The sequence below is a fragment of the Poecilia reticulata genome, chromosome 17, assembly GCF_904066995.2.
Source record: "Poecilia reticulata chromosome 17, P_reticulata-male-v2, whole genome shotgun sequence".
Classification (NCBI taxonomy): Eukaryota; Metazoa; Chordata; class Actinopteri; order Cyprinodontiformes; family Poeciliidae; genus Poecilia; species Poecilia reticulata.
In genome coordinates, this window is record NC_088846.1 from 22,216,547 (window position 1) to 22,243,883 (window position 27,337).

General features: G+C 37.4%; 1 long non-coding RNA gene across 1 annotated transcript in view; it reads right to left on the minus strand.

Annotated features, from left to right (window-relative positions):
- Positions 1–7,233: 7,233 nt before the first annotated feature.
- LOC103479762 (uncharacterized) overlaps positions 7,234–27,337 on the minus strand; it is an 80,894-nt gene continuing 60,790 nt past the window's right edge. The window contains exon 3 of the long non-coding RNA XR_535975.3: positions 7,234–7,367. This is a non-coding gene — a long non-coding RNA (uncharacterized LOC103479762). The remainder of the gene's footprint in view (positions 7,368–27,337) is intronic.

Genomic DNA, 27,337 nt, shown 5'->3' on the forward strand with positions numbered 1-27,337 from the left:
GTCAGAGTCTGACCATGTAAGAGAATTGAACATTATAGTAATGACAAAAGAGCTTAATGTGGCGTGATAAATATGTATCACAATAAATCCAAACATACAGTAATATTGATTTCAGGGTCATATTGCCCAGCCATGTGATCTGTTTAGATTTTTTTTGTCCATCGGTCATTTAAAAGAGTCTAAATATCTTTTTTTCTTATTTCAGAATAACAAGTTTTTTTTGTTTCTTCATTTCAGAATTGTTCTTCTACATTATTTTTGTTCTGTAAAGATGCAAGGTTGAATGAAAAAATATTTAAAATCTAATTCCACCAGTGGCACAAGTACTTTGAGCTCCGTACTCTACAGTATATGTAAAACATGAAAGGCTTTCGGCTTCTAGATAAAGTCTAATGCTTGCTATAGAAGCTTGGACACCCCAGGACGCCACTCTTTGTTGTGGCTCTCCAACAGTGAGCTTTTGAGACTTTTTCACCTCCCCTGCCATCCTCCTCACAGTGGCTAGATTAACACAAGGTAAACTTATCTATTTCAAAGACTGGCAAAGAGAAAAGGGACCCTGTTTCACACATTATACTCCAGGTTAATTAAAAGTTTCTAGACAATAATTAAATGAAAAAGTACAAATTAAAAGTCACGTTTATTTTTATTGAAACTGTTAGGTGTGCCATTACTTGAGGCATCTGATATTTTGGTCACATTTTTTTCCTTAGTTTTCTTACACCTGAGTATTTAAAGATGTGTTCTTTTCTTAAATTGTGAGATGTGGGTTTTGCAATAAAACTTAACCTTGCAAACTTTACCTTGTTTTAACCCTTTCAGTCCTTCTTACAAGGTGTGTCAGTAGATGACGAGTCATATTCAACAAAGTGACATATACATCACGACGAATCTCAAACTAAAAGTACCTTTTCAACAACCAGAAGGCAGCTATTAAATATACTTTTCATCAAACCCCGATTTCTGCTTTTGACGATAGTTTTTTCATTTTTATGATGTAATATTCTAATTATAAACAGCATGTTTTCATTAACCGTAAGCGGAAAATGTCATGATTAACAGAAATAAATACTTTCAAACATCCATCTTTGTGTAATTGAACGAAACAATGTGTACGTATGGAATAATAAAGTCCCTAAAATAAATTTAGCTCTACTTGTTTTATTGGACAAATAGAGCTCCAATAAAAATGCTTATATTGGCCAATTTTAATAGCGCTAACATCAAATATACCATTCCATATATTTGAAATTCCACTGTGCATTGAAAAGCACATTGGAAACAGTCATAGCACTATTTTTCCATTGCAATGTAATGTTTTGGTTGTTTGTTGTATTTCCACAAATCCACAAATATTTATATCCGCACATAGGCAGGGATCCTCTGCACGCCAAGCAAACAGTAGGTAGGAACACAGTAATGCTTGCTTTGACCAAATACACGTTAGTCAGCTAGCATAAAGCTACTGTAGGTGTGCCAAGGTTTACTCAAAATTTGGTAAATTCAGAAACATTTTAAACCTTCATGAATTCCTTTTTTGCTTCATTTCATGTTCTTTTGCTTCATTAATGAAACAAAAGATTTATAATCTGTGTTGTTAGTCTGATTTATATAGCTAGCTAGCAAATTTTCCTGTCCTTCGTTTACTTAGTTTTTAATGTTGTGTTCCAGTGTAGTTTTTTCTCAGCTTAAGAACCTAACACTGTCACATGCTGGCTGTATATAATAATGTATGCAGTACTTAAATCAGAATGATTCATCAATGAAAACTTCTATGGAAGCCATCACAAGTCTACTGAGAATGCAACTCAAGCAACCCCCACTGTTTATGAAGATATCAGATTAATTTTTGTCATTATTTCTGTACCTCAGTTAAATTATAACTTGAGGTTTGTGCAACTGCATCATAATATTTCAGTGCATTAGCATCTTTTTGTATTACATCTCTGCTTGAGTAATTTCAGCAATTTCTTCCACAGCGCTGAATGAGAACCAACATTTTTACCCAAACTAATAACTGACAGTTAAGTTCTCTTTCACTTTGCTAGGAAACCATGACAATGTGGTCGCTATCAACTTACACAGCAGCGGGGGTCTCCTCTGAAAGAAATGTTAGCCATTATTAATCTACCTTGCAAGTTTCCTGCTAAGTATGTAGATACCAGCTGTGCAAAATGTCCATTTTATGCACTATCAGGAATGTGCAGCTGCTCAGTTATAAATTTAAAAATGATTTCCCCCCGTATGGAAGTCACCACACACGCATGCAAAACAAGCGAGTCCAAGAGAAATTTAGCCTTCACAATACCAAGAAATTGTCAATTGACTTTATTTTCCTTCAGGTGATGGGATTTAGACCACATGACAATGTAACTGTGACATTTAGATCAAGCTATTTTTAGTTTTATTTGTTGACAGTGACATGACACCAAGAAAATGAACCGACAGCTGTGAAAAGGACATCAAAAAGCCAGAGTAACACTGAAAGCTGTCATTAGTAGAAAGACTTTCCATTTGAATTTCTTGACTGCAACATTGTGTACATTTAAGTAGAAGTTGGTCAGCAAGGGGAGAAAGGAGCTCATCTTTCAGCTGAAGTTGTTTATTAAACAATGTTAACCTTCAGGACTGCTGGTGTGTGTTCTCAAATATATCAGGAAATTCTCAATTTGAAAGGTCTGTGGTGCAGAGCTACAACAGCCTCCTTCCTGCCTGCTGACTTCTGTGCTCTTCTTCCTCTTCAAATGCTTTGAATGAGATCTTCAGTTTTGCCTTCACTACCTGGAGTACAGGTTCAAACTCAGGTGAAAGTAATATGTATCCATTTTTTTTCTCAGTACAGTTAAGAAATTGGGACATTCAAGTCAGTTGACGTAAATACCCATAACGCATTGTGAGATAAACCAGTGGATTGAGTGGGAGGATTTTCTCTGATATTGTGATTCTCACCTTCCTTCCTGTTTGGTTGCTATTTTTCTTAATGCTGTTTCTTTTTTCTTTAGCATTGACTCGCTTTTACTTCCTTAAAAAGCAAGACTTTTAAACCATAAAATTAATTAAATGTTAATGCTTTGCAGCAGTGAATTGAGTGTTTAAATTAGTTATAGTGATTAAAAAAAATTAGGACATCCAAGTTATTTTTTAAGAAATGTTCACATTTTACTGTCCAATATTGATTTAATTGCCCTAAATACAAAAACTGTTTTCCAGCTCCAACTTTCCTGTTTAGCTGTGAGATGTTTGAGAGGTTCTTGGATATAAACCTCGTTTCAAGTTATGCTCAGCCTCTCGATTTGACTCTGCCCAGTATTTTCCACCTCCTAATTTTCAGGGAAGTTTGGATGGATTTGCTGGTATGCTTTGGGTCACTTTCAGGTCGTCCCACAGCCTCTCAATGTAATCAAGATCTGGGCCTTGACTGAGAGATGGAATTTCTAATTTTCAGGCAGTCTTTGGTGGATTTACTGATGTTTTAGGATGGTTTCTGTATAAACTGAACTGCTTTTTGTCAAGGAAAGGGTTTGAAAATGTTTTTTTAGGACAAAATATTTTAATTTCTAAGTATGGTGTTCAACTCAAGGGTTGCAGGGTTGGGGTTAATCCTAACAGTGCACAGTTAAACCTCTGGGTCTTGTTAAATTCCTCAGCAAGCATTTGCTATTATCTTTGTTAAAGAAATGTGCAAATGAAACAGGAATAAAGAAACAGCCTCTCAGCATGTGATGTTGTTGAAGGCTGGGAAATCAGAAAGTAAAACACCATATCTGATGAGCTCTCTGTGGTAAGGGGAAAAAAACCAAACAACAAAAGGCCCAGAGCTGGAAAATTAATTAAAATGAAGTGTTTGTCTTATATAATATTCTTGATTTACTGTATTTCATATGTGCCACCCAACTGAGTTGTGCAAACCTTAAGATGTTTTCAGATGGAGAGCAGAGCTCTAAGTTTGTGTTCCCTAAAACATTTCTTCTGTTTTTAATCACGCATAAATGTCTCAAGACAAGTTTAACTAACAGAGTAAAATGCAGTTTTTAAATAACTTCAGTTTATTCAAGTGAAAAAAAAATCCTCCAAATTAAGCAGCCTGTATATGAAAAGCTAGCTAGTGACATATAATTATAATTATTTCTTTTTTTTTTTAAATCGACAAGACGTAAATTCCAGTCATGTAGCTAGTTTTTCATAAATAGCAGTCTACATGAAAAACTAGCTGGTTTTTCATACAGACTCCAGTTTGTCTAATTTTAATAATTTGTCACGCCACCCTTGCAGCAACTAATACTAATCGGCAATGAGTTTTGGCCTGCTTTTATTTTACAGACAACGTTGTACAGAGAGAATGCAATGTTTAGGATCACGCAAAGCCTCTCATTCTTTCAAGTTCAGCACTGTTTCATGTTTTCTCCATTTTTTGATAATGACTCACTGCGGTTCCCTAGAGTCCCAAAGCCTTACAAGTGGCTCTGCAAAACTGGTCCAGAATTATTATTTTTTGATTCATAAGAATTTCTAGCCTACGGTACTTCTTGTTAAACAAGGTTTTTTTTTTTTTTTTTTTAAGAAATTTGATGGGTGACACAATATTCACACATTGTAAAACATTTCTTTAATAATCTGAAACAAATGCGACAAGGAGCATTACCAGAGAAAAATGGAAGTTGGTGAATACTTTTTCATACTGCATGAGCTTTGTTTGGTGTGGTTCTATCAGGCTTTTGGTTCTTTTCCATCTATGTTTTTTTTTTTTCTTTTGTATTTTGTTGATTGGTGTTGACAAGATCACTTGGTGCTCTGTTGCATTTCTTCTTCACTTTCTTAGTCTGCATCCTTGTTTGTTTGTGTCAGTCCAGCACACCTGCTCTTTTGTTGCTTGCTGCATTTAAAGGTGCTTTCAGGTCCCTCATTAAAGCAGAACTGACAGCTGCCTCCTTTCTGGCATTTGTTGAAATTACAGTTACACATCCAGTTTCATTTTGAGATTAAATTGTACACTTTTCTGAATGTTAGGAAATAGTAAATTATCTCATTTTAAGTTTTATGAAAAGTCATTCATGTTACAATATGCCTACACTGTGTAGTAAAGTTGACTTTGATTTGCAAAGACAGCACTAGACTAGATGACCCTGAGCTGCAAAATGCATAATTTTACTACTTTGCAGACTTATTTTTCATTCAGCATTCATTCAGAATAATTCAATCATTTGTACGTCTCACTGAAAAATTAGCTCACACAAAAAAGGACAAATTGAGTACTTTGACCATAAACCTGAGCTTGAGAAATCTGTAACTTCAAAATGAGATTTGTGTTCAATTTTGATGACATTTGTTACACAGACACCCAAACGTAAGCGATCCTCATTGCTTGCCATATTTAACTCAAAAGAAGAAATCACGTGTCTTTTGTTGTCATGGATGCTGGAATGTGTAAAATCACAATTTATGGGGTTAAGTAGAAAGAAATAAAGGAAGGAAATAAAACATCAATTCCTGTCATGTGTATGTATATTGTGTGTATTATTTATGTGTCCCTACTTTACATAGTGCATGTAAAGGAATGAAGGGTGTAGAATCTAAAGTGTGCCACTGCATAAGAAAAGAGTAAGTTACTTATACCATGATGTCACTGTCCTGTATTTTTTTGTTGTCACTGTTAATCATCTAACCATCTTAGGTTGCAAGTTCGATGCTCTACATGGACACGTGGGGTGCACCAATTAGTGAAACTATTTGGTTAGTTAAGAAATACATTCCAAATCTCCAACTATGTGTGCTGTTAAGTATGTGACATGCTGAGGTGAGTGAATCTTCAGCAGGGCATACAGAATGTCTGCATAGGACAGAATGAGATTAAGTGACATAGTAAGACATTTCTGCCACATGTGTCAGTTTAATATGTGTTGGTGGTACCTATGTGCAGTACATATTGCATTTCTATGTTTCAACATGACTAAGGCTTCAAAATAGGCAAGATGGGTACACTGTGGTCATAAAAGGGATGGACGTTGCCAGTCAGAATTATTCAGGTATTTCATGATGATGTTGTGTTGAAACAATTCTCAATTTGTACTGATGGGTTTAAGGGTTTCAAGAAAATCTTACCCCAGAACCAGTCTGAACCATGAGTGAGAGGTAGGATGGAGTTATGTTTCCAGGTTGTTTACACTACACTAAGGATGTGTCTTGTCAGACCGAGGGACGTTTTGGCAAGCTGTGTAAATTGCAGCATTAGTTTTCTGTTCTTCAGTGACAAGAGGCCTTCTGCTGCTGCAGCTAAAGGTGGGCATCAATTCAAAATATAGATACCAAATTAGATTCTCTCAGAATTTTATTTCCGTGTCGTACTGTAGTTTCTCAACTCTACTGTAACTTTACTGTTGCATACTTTACTTATGGTAGCAATCTGTTACCAGCCTTACCCTTTGATGACATTATTCAGTATTAAAAGTTTCATCTGAGCATAAATATGGGACAATCATCTGTATTATAGCTATAGGTAGAGATGTTCTCACATTCAAAGGCTGGGGAATACTTCTTTAATAGGAACTAGTTTGTGCTGCAACTTTTACTTTTGTAGTCATTTTGTAGAAGAGTGTGTCAGTCCTCTAAATGGAGTTTTACTCTGTCATAAAACTTCTCTCTTTTCAATACCACAGATTTTCCACTGTGAGGATTTTTTTTTTATTATGATGAGTCATGAGGAAGGTTGTTTCTGGCAGCCTGAGGTGCTAAAACAATGCATGAGGATTGAGAGATTTTTTCCCTCCCTTTCTAACTGAAACAGCAAGTGTAGCAAAATGTCTTATTTCAAAAAAAGCTGTCCCAAACTATTCTTTCCCCCATTGCTTAGGCAAACACAAAATGAGACGCGCCAGATGCAGCAAAACTCACTTCCAGGAGCATTCCTGTTTACTTGTAAAGTCTAATTGGTAGGCTCGCTCCTTGGCTTGAGAACTACTTTTCTAAATGCAACCCGCTTTCTTTCCAGTTAAACACAAGACGCCTATGGAATGAAAACACGGCGACACACTGCAGTGCTAATGTTTACTGCGATGGCGTAGACGTGATGATGATCTCTGTTGAGCTCTCTCGTCTCTGGAGTGATCTCCAACGTCCTCAGATGACAGCTGTGTGAAGCCACCAGTTTACATCGAGACAGTGCAGGTCTCTGTGGCCCCTTATGCCAGTGGATGTTGGTATCGGCTGCATCCCTCTGTTTGAGATTTATACCCATTAATAATTCATTCTCTGCTGCTGACTTAGGAGGCCCTGTTTCTCCCCACTGCATCACGCTGGCCCCTTTCATATGCTCCAAAGTGAGGCATGGTGGAGTAATGTGCAGAGCCGCTTTAGTGGCCCCTGCATTAATGCTGAAAGAGAGGCAGGACAAAAAGAAAGAGCGTGATAAAAAGCTCCATTTTTACTCACTCTCTATTCTCCGTTTCTCTCTCTTAAACACGGTTGCTAAGCTACACCACAACTAATCACCAGGAAAATCATCCTTATTCAAAACCATATCTCCAGCCTGTGTGAGGACATACTGTATTCTGCCCTTCTAATTAAAGATATTACTAAAAACACAGTAGCGCTTAGAAATACAGATTCATCCTGTTTTTGTTTTTCTCCCCTCATATTTAAATGTAAGCTCGACAAACACATTTTAATATTTGAGAAATAACCTGGGTAAATACAAATAGCAGTTTTCAGATAAATATTTCACTTATAAAGGGAATAAAACTACCTAAACCAGCCTGACTCAATACGGAAATGTAAGCACTCCTGCTATTAAACAACACATTAATTGTGGTTAACAGTTATATTTTTCCAATTCAGTTTCACAAGCCACATTCAGATTTAATTATGGTTAAACTTGCAGAATCAAGAAATCTCTTAAAGGAGAACTAAACATTTTTAATGGAAATTATTTGGTGAAAAGCTTCCACAAAGCATTCCAGAAACCAGTTTCTCTTACCTAAAACGTAAATATTTTGTTTTTAGGATTTTGGTCAATGAATGGTGAAACGAGGTGATTTCTTTGGGGCGGCGTTACCATCCTCTATCGCCCTTGGTTCATGACTTGCACTGTGACTCTGTTTCTTTGGAAATGAGTATCGAAGAAGAAGAATCAACATTAGAAATGATATTATTATACTGTTATAAGCATACTGTATGATTTTCTTTCACTCTATATTAGTTTAGAATTCCTCTTAAAAATGTATCCTTTAAACAGAACCTGTTCTGCAGCTCAAAGTGGGTTAAAAACTCAACAAGCAGCATATGCATAGATATCAGTGGCTTCGTTTGAGTCTGGAAAAAGCTGAAGGTTCTGGGACTCCGGTGAACCACGGTGAGAACTTTTTTCCACAAATGAAGAAAACAAGGAACAGTGGTGAACCTTCCCAAAAGAGACCAGCAGGAAATTAATCCAGGAGTCCATAGAGGGGACTCAACAAGCAGATGACAAAAGAACAAAAACATTTGGTTCATTGTCCATGATCTGCGTTTGACAAGAAAGAGAGAGTTCCAAGTGAAAAACACTGCTGATCAAGAAGACCAGTCTGACATTTTCTAAAAACAAAAACATTTTGACTATCCACAAGACTTTTGGGAAAATATTTTGTGGGCTAATGAGACAGTTATATCCAGCTCCAACTAACACAGCATTTCAGTAAAAGAACGTTTCATCAACAAACATGGTGGTGGTGGTGTGAAGGAATGAGGCTGCGTTGCTTCTCCATCATTGTATCTGTACAATGAACTGATGGAACCATAGATTATGCTCTCTTGCAAAAAAAAAAATGCTGAGGAGGAAAGCCTGGATATCACATTGTGATGAAAAGCTAAAGCACAATGATCTGAAACACACCAGCAACTCTGTGTCAGAATAGACTCCATAAATTACTGAGGCTGTTCATGTTGGAAAATCCTCAAACGTAAGTGAATGAAAACAATTCTGCAAGGAAGAGCTGACCAAAATTCCTCCATAGGAATAAATAAGACATATTGCTCATGTTTTTCATAACACCATACAGATGGTACAATGAGTTATCAGTTTGAGAGTGTGCTTACTTTTTCATTTAGGGTCAAGCTTTTTCAGAGCTATTTTCCAATGTTAAATGAAATCTTAATTTAAAAACTATTTATTGAATTAACTTTAGTTATCATTTCTTTAATAATCTGAAACTTTTACCTATGTCCAAAAAGCAACACAGAAGAAATCTCTAACGGGGATTGTGAAAAATACCTTTCACAGGCACCGTATGTCCAGTGGTTAAGGATGATTTAGTTGACAGCATGTCTAAATAAGTCAACAGTTCGTTGCTTGTCAGTGTTCCTAAATTGAAGTTTAATATCCTCTGCTCCTGGCAATTTCCTACATCCTCAAGGCCTTCATGTTTCCAACCAGTCACCCAGGACCTGGATGGAAATCTTTCCCATCACCGTTCACCACCTCTGAGGGGAAAGATTATGAAGATTAGATTTGCCCTAAATAGATTTTTTTTATGGCAGCCAGAAACAATGCTATCTCAGAGTCACTCTATATGCAATTCGCTCTGCAGAATGCCTGGCAAAGAGCACTTGCCTTTCATTTGTGTGCGAAGCATGGCTTTGTGTGCTCTTGATTGAATCTTGCAAGGAAAGTAATGGCGAATGTTATGACTGGTGACGTAAGGGGATAGAGACTAATATTGCTCCCTGCCTTCCTCGGCAAACCACAAGTCTATGCAATCTGTCTCCAGGTCATAAAGATGCTACACCTGCACTGATTTACTGTAGGAGCTGCCTCACCTAGCCCACTGGGAGTTTGTGTATATATGATTATTATTATTATGGCTGAAAATGTCAACATGATCATTACAACAACAATCTTTCCTTCTTTCTTGACACACTAGTTCCAGCTCAAAAATAAAACAGCTTTATTCACTCCCACAACTCCTTGGTACACTCCAGAACTTTGTAAAATGAAATCCTAAAAACTTCAGTTTGAGAGACTGCACAAAAGTCTGGTTTTGCTCTCGATCTGAAAGCCCACACAGGTTACCTTCAGCAATATGAAGCTGTACTAAATGCAGCCCAGATCAGTAATAAACAAACTCCTCAACCCCCCTTATTATCCTTTACCCTTAATAAATGCGAAACCTTTTTACTCCAAAGTCAACACCAAATACAGCTCTTTCTCTCCCTCCAGGAATCCCAACTGAATCATTTCCCCCTAGCTCTACCCAACCACTCGTCAACTTCTTCAGTTGACCTTTCTGAACTTCTGCTTTCATTACTCGCCATCTTCCGACTCTCTCACCTCTGGTTCTGTCCCACAGTCTCTCAAACTGGCCATCCTCAGCTCTAAAGAAACCCAGTCTTTATCCTGGGTATCTCACAAACGTCAGGTCCATATCCAACCGTCCCTTTCTGTCCAACATCCTCGAATGTGTTGTGCCTGCCCAACTCAAAACCCATCTTAACTCTAACAGTTTGTTCAAACCATTTCAGTCCAGCTTCCACACTCACCACTGCACAGAAAGTTTCCTCAAAGTCTCCTCTTTTCCTCGGACTCTAGCCAATTCAGTATCGTCATCCTCCTGTACCTCCCGGAAGCATTCGATACCATCAGCCACTCCAATGTCATCTCCTGCCTCTACAACACTAACTCTGTTGTAGCCTGGTTGAAGTCATACCTCACCATCAACAGCTCATCTGCATCAATAAGTGCTTCTCCATAACAACCCCCAGCCTCGTTACAAGGCGGCGTCCCCCCGAGGCACCGCCAGATTCTCCATTTTCATTGCCAAGCTGATGACATTCAGGCTTTACAAATCACCCCACCCACAGTCGCACAGTAATAAAAACCTGGATGAAGCAAAACTTTAAGCTGAAATATGACAAACCTGACATCATTGGTTCCAGAAACATCACTAAGTCCACTGAATATTTCTTTTTGTCCATAGACATTACCGCCCTCTTTCCATCACCGCTCATCCACAATCTTGGCATTTAATTTGACTCCGTCAAACACCATATCAAAAAAAAAAAGAATAACTAAGACTGATTGTTTGCTAAAGTAAGATGAGAAGAAAACAAGTATATATAGGAATAAATGCATTGGCAGAGGGAATAACAAGCAGCAGAAACTAAGTTGCTCAGCAACTTTATAGTAAGCAATAAACCAGAAGTGAAACATATGAATTTGGCTAAAAGACCTGTGGGTATTATAAAATGAATAATCGCAGAAGGCAGTTCTGCAACATTTGACTGAAAAAAATTCTAACATTTTTACATAATTATTCAACAGTCATGTTGACTTAACCACTGTACAAAATCCTGTTGCCATTTGCACTAATGCACCAATATTACCTCTATGTTTCTACTCATTTATCTGTGCCGGTAACAAGCTGGATATTCATTCAGAGAATGCTCTTACCATTTGAATTTCAAATTTGGATTCATCAGACTTCTGGTTATTCTACCATTTTTTTCTGTCGTTTTCAGTAAGTCAGGACTCAGACAAGGCAGAAGCTTCTGGATGTTGGTTAAACATGCAATGATAGATTTCAATTTGTGCCAAAAATGTATACAATTTTGTATATAATTTTCAATAAATATGTAATTAGAAACTGGAATCTATTTATCCAAGTAACATGCTGACATTGTTCTTATTATAACAAGAACTAATAACCCAAAATGTCTACGCTCCCACTGGTAGGAAGTCTTAATAATTATTATTTATGTGCTATAGTGGTGAGGGAACTATTTTCCCTGCTCTCTGGACCCATGTTAGTAGACGAATTGACTGGCAACACACCAATTTTCTATTTGGGTGCTCCTGTGCTGGTTGGTTCACAGGAGGCAGCTGGGTTTGTTAGTGTCCTGTGGAGGCAGAGACAGGTAGACAAGAGACAGCTAGATGTAATGACCCCCACCATCAATGACTAAGCAGCAGCAGCTCTGGATGGCTGAGAAAGTAAACCTGATATTAATGACAGCATAGCTATAATAACCACGGCTGCCTCACTCTCCTCTGTGGTGCAGAAAAAGTAAGCTGGACGGGCTGCTGGTGGGAGTAAGGATTTGTAGAAATGTGTGCCGGCAACAACATATGCATTTCTGCCACGCAATTATTTATATTCAAAATTTTACCTCTAGTAGGAGGGATAGATAAAAAAAAGTTTAATACTGGTTTAGCATTACCGATGGATCTGGCCGCATCAAATTAACAGATGTTTATTAAATTGTTTATTTTTGATTTTTTTTTTACACAGCTACATCTAATTGTTTTAAGTATAATTCTAGCGCAGCTGCATTTATCTCTTGCAAAACAGGATAATGCTGAGACTATTTAGTGAAATATATTACACATATAAGGCACATGCAACATTGTTTAAAAGATGATGTTGCCCAAGGTTGAATAACAGGAGATCGCTCACCAGCTGACATATAAGCCTGCATAAAGACTTAAAATAAATAAATAAAAAAGAAATCAACTTCTTTTGTTAATAAGAGTCAACACCTTGCTTTTACCTGCAGGTAAAAGCTGTTTGATTGGTTTAAAGTCTTTGATTAAAGTGTAGGGAGGTCCCTGAAAAACAGTTTAGTTTGTCCATTTAAGTTTTATATCCTTCACTTGTAGATTTAATTAAAGAATTAAATGAAAGATGAGTGTTGAACTAGGACATTACAGGAGTGCATCACTGGACAAGTAAAACCAAAGTGGTAAATAATTGTTCTCTATTGCAACTATATGTACACATCAGCCAGTTGTTCAGGAAGCATGCAAGCATTTTTACAAAGAATATTTAGATTTTGACCCCCCTCCACATCTGAGAGGGCAGCGCCTCGCCATTCCCTATAGACCAGCTGCCAAAACATGGATTTCTTTCTTCACCAAAACAGACCAGAGTAACACCAGCATTAATCCAGATGAAGCCCCAGTCTGCTATTCCATCTTCCACCCTATTTTCTGGAATTACTCGTCAACAAGATCTCACCTTTCTCCGGGGCTCCAACCTCAAACTGCTCATTTGTGAACTACAGCTTGAGAACCCTAATGCTTTGAGATGCTGCCCATGATTGGGCAACAGGAGAAAGACATGGTGGATTGTTAGCTAATTACTTTATATTTATAAAGATAAGACATTAATTCTCAGAAATGATCTGAATGAAATGGACCTAAATTCAAAATAATTCAAGCTATGAGGACAAAGAAACATCTTGAGCCTGCAACATTGACAGTAAACAGGCAAAATAAAGGCAGCTAATGATTTTTCACACATTTCTACTCATAGAGTTACCTGAGAAAAGTAGAAAAAAAGCTTAAAATCGTAGCTTTTGTTTACTTTTAAAAAGGCTTTTAGAATACAGGCATCCCTCTGCAGTACCGAGTGTTCTTACAACGTCTAGGTGAAAGATTGAGCTTTCAACTGAAGGTTGTCAAGAAACAGAGGAGAACTAGATTGTGTCCCTCCACATATTTTACAGTTCTGTCTTTCTCCTAGATAAAGTGAATAAAGCCCAGAGGCCTCTGATTACCCTAAACCCAGAGAGTTCATTACTTCAAAGCAGAACCTCATTAGTTTAGATTTGCCTTTCAAGTTCACTTTCTCTCAGGATCTCAACTTTACTGTTAATTACTGTTCAATTAATTTAAGAACTGGTAACCTCAGAGGCAGGTGCTGATAGCACATATAACTGATCAAGTTTGGCTTATTTCCATAATTTTTAGTAACATCACTGTGGGGACTTAAGACAAATAATAGATAGGGCAGTCTATAATCGAACCGATAGGGCACAGTACAAGCAAATATTCATACAGCATTCATGCTGTTTGATGTAAATCTTGATTAAACATCACAGTTATTAATTTCTAGGCAGAGCCTGAGTGGATAGTTAATTACACAAGCTCTGTTTCTACAAGACTAATACCCTTCCACAATTAATCAAGGCAGTTATAAACGAAGACATGCTGCATAGGAACACCAGCCCACAATCTATTAGCTTAAAAACAAAGAATTTTAGTTTTTATTTCACTCCATTTTAAAAGAAACCTGTTATAAAACAAACAAACAAGATATGACTGCTGGAACTGACTGCAGGGAATAAAATACATATAGAAAATTAACCTAAGGTTATAAATAAAAGCAGCAGAAGCCGATATTAAAACACTAAAATCAGGAACAACTATCTATCTAAGCTACCTTATACATCTTCTGAAAAATTTACAAGATCGGTTTCAAATGCAAACATCGGCCTATTATCTCGCAAAATTAGTAATCGTGCTGGAAATACCAGCGGGTTGTATCCTTTTCCTTTGGCTACTGAACCCTGGATAGGAGGCAGCCAACATGAGAGGATTGACTAGGTGTGCAAAACAGATGGAATAATTCATCCAAAATTATGAATTTGTTGAACTCAATACACAGCCTTGAGGGACACCTATAGCGTCCAAATACAGGCATATGATGGAAGGAAAATACATCCGTCCCAACAGATGATTTGAAAACCAGTGGATTGCTTAGTCTGAAAGGCCCATTTCTGAAAACCTGACATAAGATATCATGATCTGCAGCATGAAATGCTTTTGACAAGTCAATCAAAAGTGCAGCACAGCAGTTTGCATCCAATCCCTCCATTAAAATCAAAAATAAGAAGCAAAGAATTGACCTCCTTAAGGAAGTGGGTGTAAAGCTGAAGGAAGAGAAGTGTTCCTGAACGCTGAGCCGAAACAGCAGTCGTCAGCTAAATTCAACTGTGTCATTATGCTACATGTGTAACAGAATTCAAATGAGCTTCACCAGCCAGTCAACAAAGAGCGATTTGCTCTTTTGCTTCAGCAACATTTGTGCTCTGTGAGCTTGTATTGGTTTAAAAGAAGGATGCGAGCCACACTGAGAAAGAGATGAATATGTGAATGTTCATGCCTACCCGGGTGTACGGGGCGTCTGTGCACACAAGTGAGCTGCAAGCTGTCATGATGATTTTACCTCCTCGTTTTTCATGTACAGTGTTGTTGGATGTGCTGTTGCGCAGCGGGTAGAGTGATTACGTGCAGAGATTAGGGCAAGAAAGAGATATAAACCTCAAGGAAAGCTTGTCTTTTTCCCGGATCCCAAGCTTCCTCATATGAAGCACAGGGCCTGACTGCTGATTAAAAATCTCCATTTCATCAAATCTAGACTCTGTCGTTTCTCATCTTTGTGGTGATTTTATGTCATGAGTGGATCCAGCAAGGCAGAAGGGAAAGTTTTTCATCTATAAGTTCTGCAGATATTCATAGATTGGCTCAGTTCATCTGATGGAAAAGTGTGCAGCACAAATGTGTCATGCTGTATTGGTTCTGCCACAATCATTGCGCTCCACTGATAATCACAGTGACATGTCACAGATTTGAGGCTCCAGAGGTGAACATGAAGTGAGATAACACAGGTGCAAAGCAATGCCACTGTGTTTTTCTGCCGTTAGACATTTTGGCATTGATATTTCCCTCTGACTCAAAACAAATGGCATAATATGTTGCTTAGTCATTGTTTTCTCCTGGGTTTAAACAAAATCTCCGTAAACTGCAACTATGCAGGATGTTTTAATCACTCACAAATCCAGGAATCGACTGTAGTTGCTACAACACTGCAGATGCAAGCACATTTTAAAGGAGACATTGTGCCAGGATTTTGTTTTCCACAATTGAATGAGAAATGTTTTTGCTAATATAATTGCAAATCAGTAAGGTCATATCATATTTTGGTGTGTTTAAGCACATAATATTCCACTGACATTTTAGAAAAGTTTGGGTCACTAATTGGTGGCCTGGGGTATCACAGATGTTTTAATACCAGTTTAGTAAAATGATCTTAAAATCGTTACTTTAGTTGCAGAAAAATCCCTCATTTTATGACAAAGTTTTAAAGTTACTTTTTGTCTGTCCTTAGTTTGGAATTTGCCACAAAACAATCTGTGGATGAGCACAAAGTTATGCTTAGCTGAACGGGTTATATAAGGCAACAAATTCAAAATTGTGAAATAAATTTCAACATTAGGAGAATAAAGAGAGTGGGACAGTAGCCCAACAATATGAATCAAACAAAATGTCATTTTTCAAGAGGATTTATCTCCTGCCCACATTTCCCAAAAGCTACCAAACTCAATGCTATGATGTGAACCTAAAAACATTACTTATACTCAAAATATCTCCAATGTGTCATGCTTTAAAACAATTCTGCAAAGAGAGGGATAAATTCCTCCAAAGAGATGTACAAAGACTCACTGCTGGTTAGTGCATATGATTGACTCTTGTTGTCACTGAAGGTGACAACTGGGTTTTAGGTTCAGGGGGTAATTGGTTTTCCATATTGGCTCAGGTTGGTTGGGATAGCTTTTCCCCTGAACAGAAATGATCTAAAATCAGCTTTTTGTAGTAATGCAGGTTATCTGTGACATCAAAATTAGTTTGAAAACACGCAAGTGTGACAAAAAAGCAAAAACTGAAGAAATTCGTAACTATATAGATTTTTTTACTCAAGTTCAAGAACATTTAGCAATAACAGCATATGTATAAAAACATAAATCAGTGACAGTCTGTGTTAGCTGACTATGACCTTGAAATGCAACATAAACAGTAGGACGTCTTCTCTTCAAAGCATTGCTAATTATGCATGTGTTTGTTTTAAACATTGATTGCACAGAAATTTCAATGCATGAAGGATTAAAATGGCCTCAAATTTGAGCAAAACTACAGGTTTTCACTAAAATCCAAAAGGTTTTACATTCAGGATTTTGTAAAGATAATAAAAGGTAATCAGTCTGGAACTGCCTCAGAAACGGACGCATCAACAGCGTAATAATCCAAGGAAGTAATGGTTTAAAAAGAAAAACGGCACAAAACGGTCAAAACAAAGTCCTAAATTCCCACCAGATGCTTAATTTTAATCTAAACACAAAATAAGCATATTTATATACGTTTTCTGTCAAATAAAACAAGTCTTAAAAGACATAAAATCATCTTAAATCCCCCTTTTGTAGTCAAAATCTTTTTCATGCTTAGTTTGTCAAATTCATAGAATGTATGGAAAACCTGCAGTGTTTTGACACGTGATAAAATCGGGTGTTTCATATGGCAGACTGTCAAAATGACTGCTAAAATCATATGTCTTTATAAGGTGATTACAGATGAAAATCAGCAGAAGTCCATTGAGAAGCTGAAAATGAAACATTCACTATTTGTTGTCTATAGAAGAGCATGTTTTATTATTAACATATTCTGTTTAAATTCATCAGTATGTTAAGCAGGCGGTTTCTAATGTTTTCTCTAAGATAAACTGTGATGCAGTTAACAATGAAATCTTTAATGACCCGTTGCTTCCTGACTCAAGCTGCAGTTTATCATTATTCCCTTGATTCAGGTGTTAGAGTGATGATACTGCAGCGATGCAGCAGCTTCATTTTTAACCTCACTAATGACACCAGGCGTCACCTAATGGGCTTCAGACGTTTAGCTAATGTTTATATTCAAGTCAGCTTGAGTGGATTGGAGCTCGATTAACACAACTTTGCAGACAAACCCAAATATGGGCATCCAGCAAATGTGCCTGTGCAAAGATCATGACCACAATCCTGACTATTATGGTGATCAGATCCTTTTAAGTCTCATCTTTACACACACATTTAACTGCTTTCTTCAAGGACCTTTAAAGGATTCTTGATCGACCTCTTAGATGAGCCAAAGAAGAATCTTATCCTACAGGGATGGGGATTAGACTATAATCTAATGAAAGTGATTGCCTCTTCTAAACTTACTGTATGGCTCGATTCACAGAATTTAGATTCCTTATCGGTCCTCAACCTTTTGACGACCCTATGCGCGGACCACACAGTTTGTAGCTTTGGCCACCTTGAGCCAATGACCTCATCAACGCACAACACAAAAGAACAGGAATGACAGACTTTTCATTATTGCCCAGCTATTGTGCTAGAGGGGGAAATCAATTATAAAAACACGACTAACAGCAAAGATAACACCAATGTCCTCTATTGTGTCAGAACGAGCTGACTTTTTTTCCCCCTCTCTTTCCTCAAGGGTCTCTTGACCAGTCCGGCATCACCTTGGTGCAATTTGCTCTCCATCTCAAATCCCATTGCCTTTTGGAATTGGATTTACCTGACTCATTCACACAGTGAATGGACTCTCCTTCCAGTGCAGGAAAAAAGAGAGACCCATTCTATGTGAAATTGCCTGAGGAGTCATGAGGTTTTGGATTTGTCAGGTACCTCTCTGTCTACCATTAACCTTCCAACAGTAAGAATGTCCTCATTACAAGGAAGCATCAAGGGCTCCTGGAGGGGGCGTACACAGAGCTGGACACTGAAACAAAGGAGCGGTATGCAGATGAGAACAAAGAGGGAGAGACGTAGTGCGCAATGTGTCCTCAGTGAAGGAGCACCGGCTTACTGAAGACGGAGGAAAATGAGACAAGAGCGTGGAACTATCTTTAAAAGTACACACAGTTTCAGGTACATCTCTGAAACTTCTGTTTTTTCTTCTTTGCCAGAAAAATCAAGATGATTTAGTTGTTTAGTAATTGATTAATCGTTAATTGGAGTATGCGGACCCCACAAAAGGCCATTTGCTAAATGAATAACACACTCAGAGCAGCAACTGACTAAAAACTGTAAAAAAATATATATAAAATTTGCATTTATGACCAATAAAATTTTTGCATACATGTTCTACCCAAACTCCTGAAATGCCATAGCTTTAACTTCACTTGGTTCAAATTCTGTAAAAAGGAAGAAAAAAAGTCTATCAAGCAGTAATTGCTTTCCAATTAAGCAGTTAATCCAAAAAAAAAAAAAAAAAATCAACAGATCTGTTTTACAATTTATTGATGTTAAGTCGAGCAGAGAAGGCAAGACATAATTCATGTTGATGTTAGAAGGATATTTATTTAGCTGCAGATGCATCCTGTACACTAAAGATTAAATAAAATGTGTATTTTCCTTTTTTTAAATTTAATAGTTGGTTTTATTTGCATGGTTAGAGTATAATATAATATAATAATGTATAAAAGAAACTTAAGTGGTTAAATGAAAATCTGCAGAATGTATGAATGAATAATAAATAGAATAATTGATTACTAAAGTAATTGGTAGTTGCAGATGTCTTAAATCCATGCATTTTATTTACTTTTTTTTTTTTTTTTACATTACTTTGTGTTGGTCTATCACATATTCCCAATAAAACACATATAAGTTTATGGTTGTGGACAAAATGTAAAGTTTTATAAATATATTTGCAAAGCACTATGACTACAGCTGAAAAAAAAAAACAACAAACTAGTTTTCTTATAGCTATAAAAGTTTAGTTTAAAAAGTCATAACAGAGTTGTCCTTTGAAGGATCATCAAAAATGAAAATGAGAAATGCACCCCTAAGGCTTTTGGCAAGCTCAGGGACCTCCTTCTCCCCCAAATGAGCTGCTTCTATATAAGGAAATGACATCTACTCACAGCAGGACAGTAAGCAGAATCAGCAGGAAATCAGACTGGCACACATACAATTCTCTAACAACAAACACTTATTCTGTCACAGTGATCCCTAAACTAGGGGATGAGCAGGAGAGGAGAACAATATGAACCTCAAAGACAGTCAGACACGACTTTAAATGACCAAGTTTGCAGAGAAAAAAATGACTTTTTCAGCATAATGTGCCACATGTTCAGATTTCACTACAGTCTACTCTGATTTTTCAACTTAAATCAGGGTGTAAACTTCTTCACTAAATTATTACTTTTCATCGTACAGCTAATACAACAAACAAAGCAATCAACCATAGCACTAATTGACAGAAACCAGCATTGGCAGTCAGTTAAAAATAACAACAAGGAGCTTTCCATCTACTCACAGTCCAAAAACAATACATCATTTCCTCATTATGGATCAAAACCAGTTTAGACAGTTTAGATCCAATCTTGATTTTGTCTATTCATAGCTGATCCAAGTCGAGATCAGACATTTGCTGATAACCGTCTGATATTTGATGTTGATTACATGTGTATATTTGAAATGAGTAAACTTGTGCTTTATGGTGCCTATAAAAAGTATTCACCCACTTGGATGCTTTATCGTTTTTGCAGCTGTTACAAATCAATCCTTATCAACATATCAAAACAGTTATTGTCTCAGTGAAAACTGATTTCTACAAAAGCACAAATAAAAATATAACACAAAATAAGTGCAGAAATATTCAACCCCTTTAAAGTGAGTGACCTAATTCAACAGAGGTCCAGCAAATTGGTGCTAATACTCTCACAATGAGTGGAATGAGGATATCTGTTCACCGGTTTATTCAGTAGTCCTTGCTACCATGACGGCATGAAGACAAATCAGAGAAAAAGCTATTGAAATGTATATGTCAGGGGATGGATACAGAAAAAGCATCTCTAAGGCAATGAACATCCCCTGGAGTTCAGTGAAATCCATCATCAAGAAATGGAAGGAATGTGTAAATCTGACCAGATCAGTCCGTCCTCACAAACTGAATGACTAAGCAAGAAGGAGACAAGCGAGAGGGGCCACCAACTGTTACCCAGACTCTTCAGTCAAACATTTATTGGACAGTGGGACTAAGAAAGCCATTGTTGAAAAAAACTCATTAAAAACTTACCTAGATTTTGCCAAAAGACATATGGGAGACTCCATGATCGAAAGAAAAACTTCTTTGTTCTGATGAAGCTGAAATGGAGCTTTTTTGGCCATTAGACAAGTTTTGTGGAAATCAAACACTGCACATCACCACAAACACAACCTTTCCACTGTGAGGCATGTTAAAGATAAAAGATAAGACTGAATGTAGCAAAAGACAGGGGAAACCCTGCAAGAGAACTACAGCTTCAGGGCTAGAATGTTTAATCTACTTTGATATAAGCTGTTAATAATTTAGTTGACTAGAAAAAAAGTAAATAACCCTACAGACAGAGCAATAACTGCATGCTTATAATGGCTGGAACAGTGACTGTAGGGGCTGAACAAGTTTGTGCAGCTGACATGTACAGAGGTTAGAAAATATTCAAATCTCAAAGTCAGTGAGCTCTTGGGGTCAAGTCTCCACAACAAAAAATTCACCTTTAGGCTTTGGTACACATCTTTGACAGGAGGACTAATAATCGTGGTGGATGCTTTAGATCTTCCATTAAAAGTAAGTTCTTTATATCTGACAGGATCCTGTGTAGCTGTTAAAGCCAAAATGACTAATTACCTCATCAAACTGACAACTTTTTTTTAGTTGCAGCCATGTTTAATTATTTCAACAAGTATGGCCTGTGGCCCATATTTATCAACTCAACACCATTTCGGATGCATTTTAGTTTCTGCTCTGACTCCTGTTGGCAGAATATTCAACTGTTGAGACTATTTATATAAACTAGCTGTCATTTTTCAGAGAAAATCACAACGTAAGGTACTTGCTGATAATTTTATAATCTTCTCAGAGGATCCCTGCTACGATCGTACCAAGAAAGTCCTGTCGGATTAATCAAAACGTCGCCCATCGGCTGTGGGTGTATGAGAGGCGAACAGCCTGAAAACAAAAGCTGCTACCCAGCTGCTTTTGAGTTAGATCCGGATTGAAACCCATCGTCAACTTTAGGGCCAATCCAGCCTGACAAAATGCGACTGAATTCAACAACAACAAAAACAAAACAAAAAGAGTTCAATTTCACTTTGGGGGAAAGGAAACCCATATAGAGTCATTTGTTGAAGCCTCAGTCATTGCTCTTTTACAAGAAAATCTAACACTACGGCACGTCACTTTCATTTCTCAGAAAATTTTATTTCGCTGCAGAACAATCAAGTACAGCGAGAGGAAAAAAGAATCAATGTGATTTCCAACGTAGACCATTTCATTTAGGTGGCAAGTGAGGCATTATATTGTTATGTTGTGCGGGGGTCTCATTTCAGTTTGCTGTGTTTCTAAGAGAGTCTGAGGTAGAATAGCGAGTAGAATATTGTTTGTTTCTGTTTCTTCTGAGATCTATTAGGAGAGATTTTTCCTCGACACTTTGTTTTTGAGTTTGATCACCAAAAAGTGAAAAACTAGGAAGGGAGGTTTTATTAGAGCCTTGTTATCTAAGAGTGCACTGACTTTTTTTTTATCTCCATTTAGAAAAAGTAATGGAAATTTGACAGCCTCAATACCCCTAGAACTAATCCCATTTCGGCAAATCACGGCAACAAACTTCAGTGGGATTTTCAGTGACACATTAACGCAAAGCAGCTCTCTGTTATTAATAGGGGAGGAAAATATATGGTTTTCAACCGTTTGTTTACAAACAAATCTTAAAAATGTGTACCACTGACTACATGGAGCTATAATTAACCACAAGCCTACATGGAATTATGTGGGTGCTTTTATTCATGGCTTTCCAATGTAACTCATTCCCAAGAGATACAACTTTAGATTTTTACGTCAAATATATATATTTTTTTCTTTTACTGCTGGTGTTTATATTGCAGAAATTAATTCAATACTAAACCTTAGATCAGGGATGCAAACATCCAGTCCTCAAGAGTACCATTGTTCAACTTTTATATGCATCTCTTCCCACGGCACACCTGAATCAAACAGCTAAATAACCTCATCAGGAAGTCATTCAGGCCTGCAGAGGATTCCTAACGAACCATTAATTTGATTCAGGTGTGTTGGAGATGCTGGTTCGTAGCCTTGGGGGACTGGACTTGAAATCCTTGTTCATTTTCAACTTGTATCAAACACAGTTTTGAAATATAAACACACATAATTTGAATTAAGTTTTAGTTGAAATACATTCTAAGTAAATTGTGCAGCTAGGTGGTGGGAGAATCATGATGTGGGTTTACATACTTGTGCTAGAGTAGTCCAAGGAACAGGAGTGAATTCTTCAAGACTATAAATCTAACTTTTTTACTACTCTGTTCAAAATCATTCTAAATTCTCAGTTATGATATTTTGGAAAGATTCTCCATGCACAGTCTGATGATGCTAAACAGAAAACCCTTGCTGCCTTTAACGTCTCTTATTTGCGTCATCTTGGTGAGAGTACGGCAGACAAATTAGCTCCGTTGTACGCGTTTGTGCAGTGCTGCAGTTTTCAGTCTGTTCAGACCATCGCAGACACCGACAGGCCAACACTCGCACACAGCCCACAGGCGTGGCACAAAACAAAACAGATGTAGGACTAATGACCTACTCACAGAGTAAATGACAGCTGAAATAGGTTTAGAGCAATCTGAAATCAGATAAATGGACCTAATCTTGTTCTGGTAGGGACCCTGGCCGGGAAATGGCTCCTGACACCTGAGACCCTGCAAAACGTCAAGCCTGGCTGGCGGCACAAGCTCATACATCTCCATTTTAGATGACAAGACAAAAATCTGAATCCTCCACACAGAGGAAAGCCTCGAAGGGTCGGTTGTTGTTTAGTGGGAGATTAAAAGGGGGACGAAAAAGCGGCTGTGATCAACAGAGATGTAATGTTTACATTTCGCCAGATAAAGGCGACAAGAGAAATGGACCTGGTTTGGGCCTCATTAAGCCAACCGAAACTGTGACTCAGCCGGAGTCCTTAAAGCATGAGCTGTGCTTTTCTTTCCCCCTGTAACTCCATGGTTGAACAAATCTGTGTAGGAGGCAGAAAAAGAACTGTTCCATAGTTATTTATACGTTTTAAATAGGTAAGAACAATTTCCCCACACTTTCTTTAACTCCCTTTTCAATACTTAGAGTGGCTTGCAAAAGTATTCAAACCCCTTGTACTTTTTCACATTTTGTCAAGTAACAGCTACAAAATGTATTAGACACACACACACACATTTATTTAGAGGCAATGAACAAGTAAAAGAGGTTAAATATAAGTATACACTGTATTTTCTTTTTGCTTTTCTTTTCGATTTTTATTAGTAAAAAGTTTGAAAACCTGAGTTGTTTTCTTACATGTCACAATTTTACATTACTCTGTGTTGATCTGTCATATACAGTTAAAATAGAATATACTTAAATGTTTGGTTATTATGTGCCAGAACGTGAGAAAATTCAAGGATTGTGAATTCTTTGACAAGGCACCGTAGACCGAGCCGTTGATCCAATGATCATTGAATTCCTTCCATTAAATAAAAGTCATTTTCAGAAATCGTCCTCAGTTTTAAATTAAAGGTCGGTATTGAATAATCCAAAGCTTGAGGTAGGCCACCTTTACTGGGAACATTAAAATGACCACCAATTATATCAGAGGACAGTGAAAGTTCTGGCTCTAATATTCACCCCATCACCTTCAATCAGTGTTCTCAAAAGATGGGAGGCAGATAGCAAAGATCAAAGTTGGGAATGTCTGCCAGATGATGTAATGGCGAGCCAGTTGGCAAAGCGAGACCGTCTACAGGAGATGTACATACTGGTCAGGTCATTTGTTATTCTGAGATTACATATAACTGTGCTACACAATTTTGACACTACTAATTATAGAAACAGCCTGTAAATGAAATCAGGGTGAATGTGACTTTTAATTTGATGTTGCCAATAGACACCCTAAAAAAGTAATTTATATTTATATGCCAAAGAAAGATAGGGGTCTTGGAAAATTTACCAGTGAAATAGATAAGTATACTTTGTTTTCTTCAAATCTCGTGTGAATTTGCCAGGTTTACTGAAACATGCACATGTACGGAAGAGGATTAGGGCCACTAGAAAAAACAAAACAAGACAAAAAAAAAACTGTTCTGACTTTAATCTCAGAATTCTGAGAAAAAAAGTCAGAATTCTGAGATTAAAGTCAGAATTCTGACTTTTTTCTCAGAATTCTGAGATTAAAGTCAGAATTCTGACTTTTTTCTCAGAATTCTGAGATTAAAGTCAGATTTTTTTTTGTTGCTTTTTTCCAGTGGCCCTAATCCTCTTCCGTACACATGTGAACAGATGTGGACTCAAAAAACAAGGATCGTGAATTCTTCACATTAAAAGCAAAACATCCACGTTTGTAGTTTGTTTTCTTTAGCTCAGGTTTTCTTAATGGTCTAATTAATGCATAAAGTCAGAATTAACTAAATATTAATGAATAAACATTAATAATGAGTCTCACATGTAGAACCACAGGAAGGCTTTATTTTCCCTTTTCCTTTCAACAAAACACAGTTACAGACCAAATCATATTCAAAATTGATGTTAGTATTTAAAAACCAACATTAATTTTTCAGTTTTCTTCCTTAGTTAAGATTTATAGATTTTTCCAGCCCTTCTGATCTATATCCTGCAGAATTGGACTGTAATTTTTAATTGCTGTGGTCCTATGTTTGACCCCTTTATGCTCCCACAGGCAAAACACAGGGAGGTTCGGTTGAATAAAAATTCTACATTTTCAATAAGTGGCTGTGTGTGTGTGCAGACCTCTTCCCCCGGTTTGACACTGAATGAGAAGAAATGAGCATAAAAACGGCAAAACTCTGGATTGTAATTGCTAAAAACAGGAAGTGTAATAATTTGATAAGCAAAAGGTTGTCAGTAGGTTATTGGCTGAATGTGACATGTAGTGTAAAAGTGATATAAGAAGTTGGTTAGACTCTCAAAGTACAATATAAATCTGGTGAGAGGAAGCAGGACGAGAGGCGGTGAATAGTGGACTTCTAACAATCAAGTCCAAACATGTACAAAAAGCAAAGAACTTGTTTTCTGAATCCTAAAACAATGCACAGATTAAAAGCATGAAGCATCAAGTGAAACAAGCGGGCATGACGATGGGGGGATCTGACAAAAGGTCTGAAGAAAAGAAGGAAGGTGTTTACTGCCACCAGGATCAGGTGAGTCTGATCAACAAAGGGTACTAAAGCTCAGTCGAGAGATAAGCTGAGGTAATTGAGTTTGCTTTAACAAACTGTGGTGTCACAAGGCAATCTGTTATCCAGGAAATCAGATTTTGGTCCACCTACATTTTCCAGAGCTCGTCTCTCAGTAGGGGGGAGTGGATAGTGTTGAAGGCACTGCGGAGATAAAAGACAACGGTTCCCACTGCACCACTCCCCTTCTCGAGTTAAAGCATGCACTGCACAGCAGGTAAATGACGACATTTCCCACCTCTTGTATGCAAAGGGCAGCGGATGGAGGAGAGGGCTGACCAGAACGGAGTTTTTGAAGTAGGTTCTTCGTAACCTTCCGATTTTAAAGTGGTAAACCTGAATCAGGAGCTTCTACAGCGGATCTTCTTTCTTTAATTGTTGTCGTACCTTATTTTCATGCCAGGTTTCCTTTGCCTCATCCAGCCCCATCTTGGAGTTCCCTCTGCACAGACATTAGCTCTATCTGGTATCTATTCTTAACTGTGGCTTAACCTGATCTGGCAGAAAAGCATAAAATATGGATGGCTGTGCAACTGGTTGTCATTCTCATGAGAATTAAGCTCACAGATGATAACAGTTGACTTTTAGTCTTGTAGAGATTTCGGGGTCGAGACAAAAGTAAATTGTGAGAGTGGATCTGTACCTTTGTCATTCAGTAGCTTGTCCGTACAGGACATTTAAATATAATATGATGTGCTGCAAAATGTCAAAACAGGTTCAAAGTTTTATCTACAGAAACATTGCCATTTCTGAGGCTGCTTGTGTAAAACACAAAAATCTCTGGGCATTACAAAGATGTTAGATTTTGCTCATAACTTATTAAACATGTCGAAAATAGCTCTTTGTGCATTAATCAGTAGTGACATCTGACATTTATGGGGAAAAAAAATATTTTACACATTAAACATGCATTATTTGGAAATATCTAAAATGTACTTTTTATTCTTTTTAATGAAAATATTTATGATTTGTCATTTTTATGAGATTTTGTCATTTTTTTCCCCATGTACTGAGAAATTGTAAAGCAGCACATTCTGAGTAACGTCTGTGTTTAAAAGGTTGCTTTCTTTCTGGTGTGAGAAGCAGTGGCTATAGTTCATGACCTAAATTTCTCCTGCATCCAAATAACTTTCCGGTGCATCGTGGTGGCTGCTTTGTCGCCAGTGTTTTGGATTCTCCTCGAGGTTTCTGTCACCTTGCTTTCTGATTGGCTACATTTCACATTTAACAGGCTGTGTTCTCGTTTGTCCTTGGGGAACACCACACACGCCGTGAAATGGGGCCTAGACAATCTAACTTGTTGAATATCCCTGATTTGAGATTGAAGCGTTCTTGACATCCTTCTGAGCAGACTAGATCACTCTAAGCACACCAGACACGGCAGGAATAGCTCATAAGATTATCTTTAGAGCCATCACAATAATTGGGGCGTCCTTAAGACTGTTGGAAGAGGAAGATTGGATCAGAAATCGGAATAATTATCTTGCTGTATGAACCA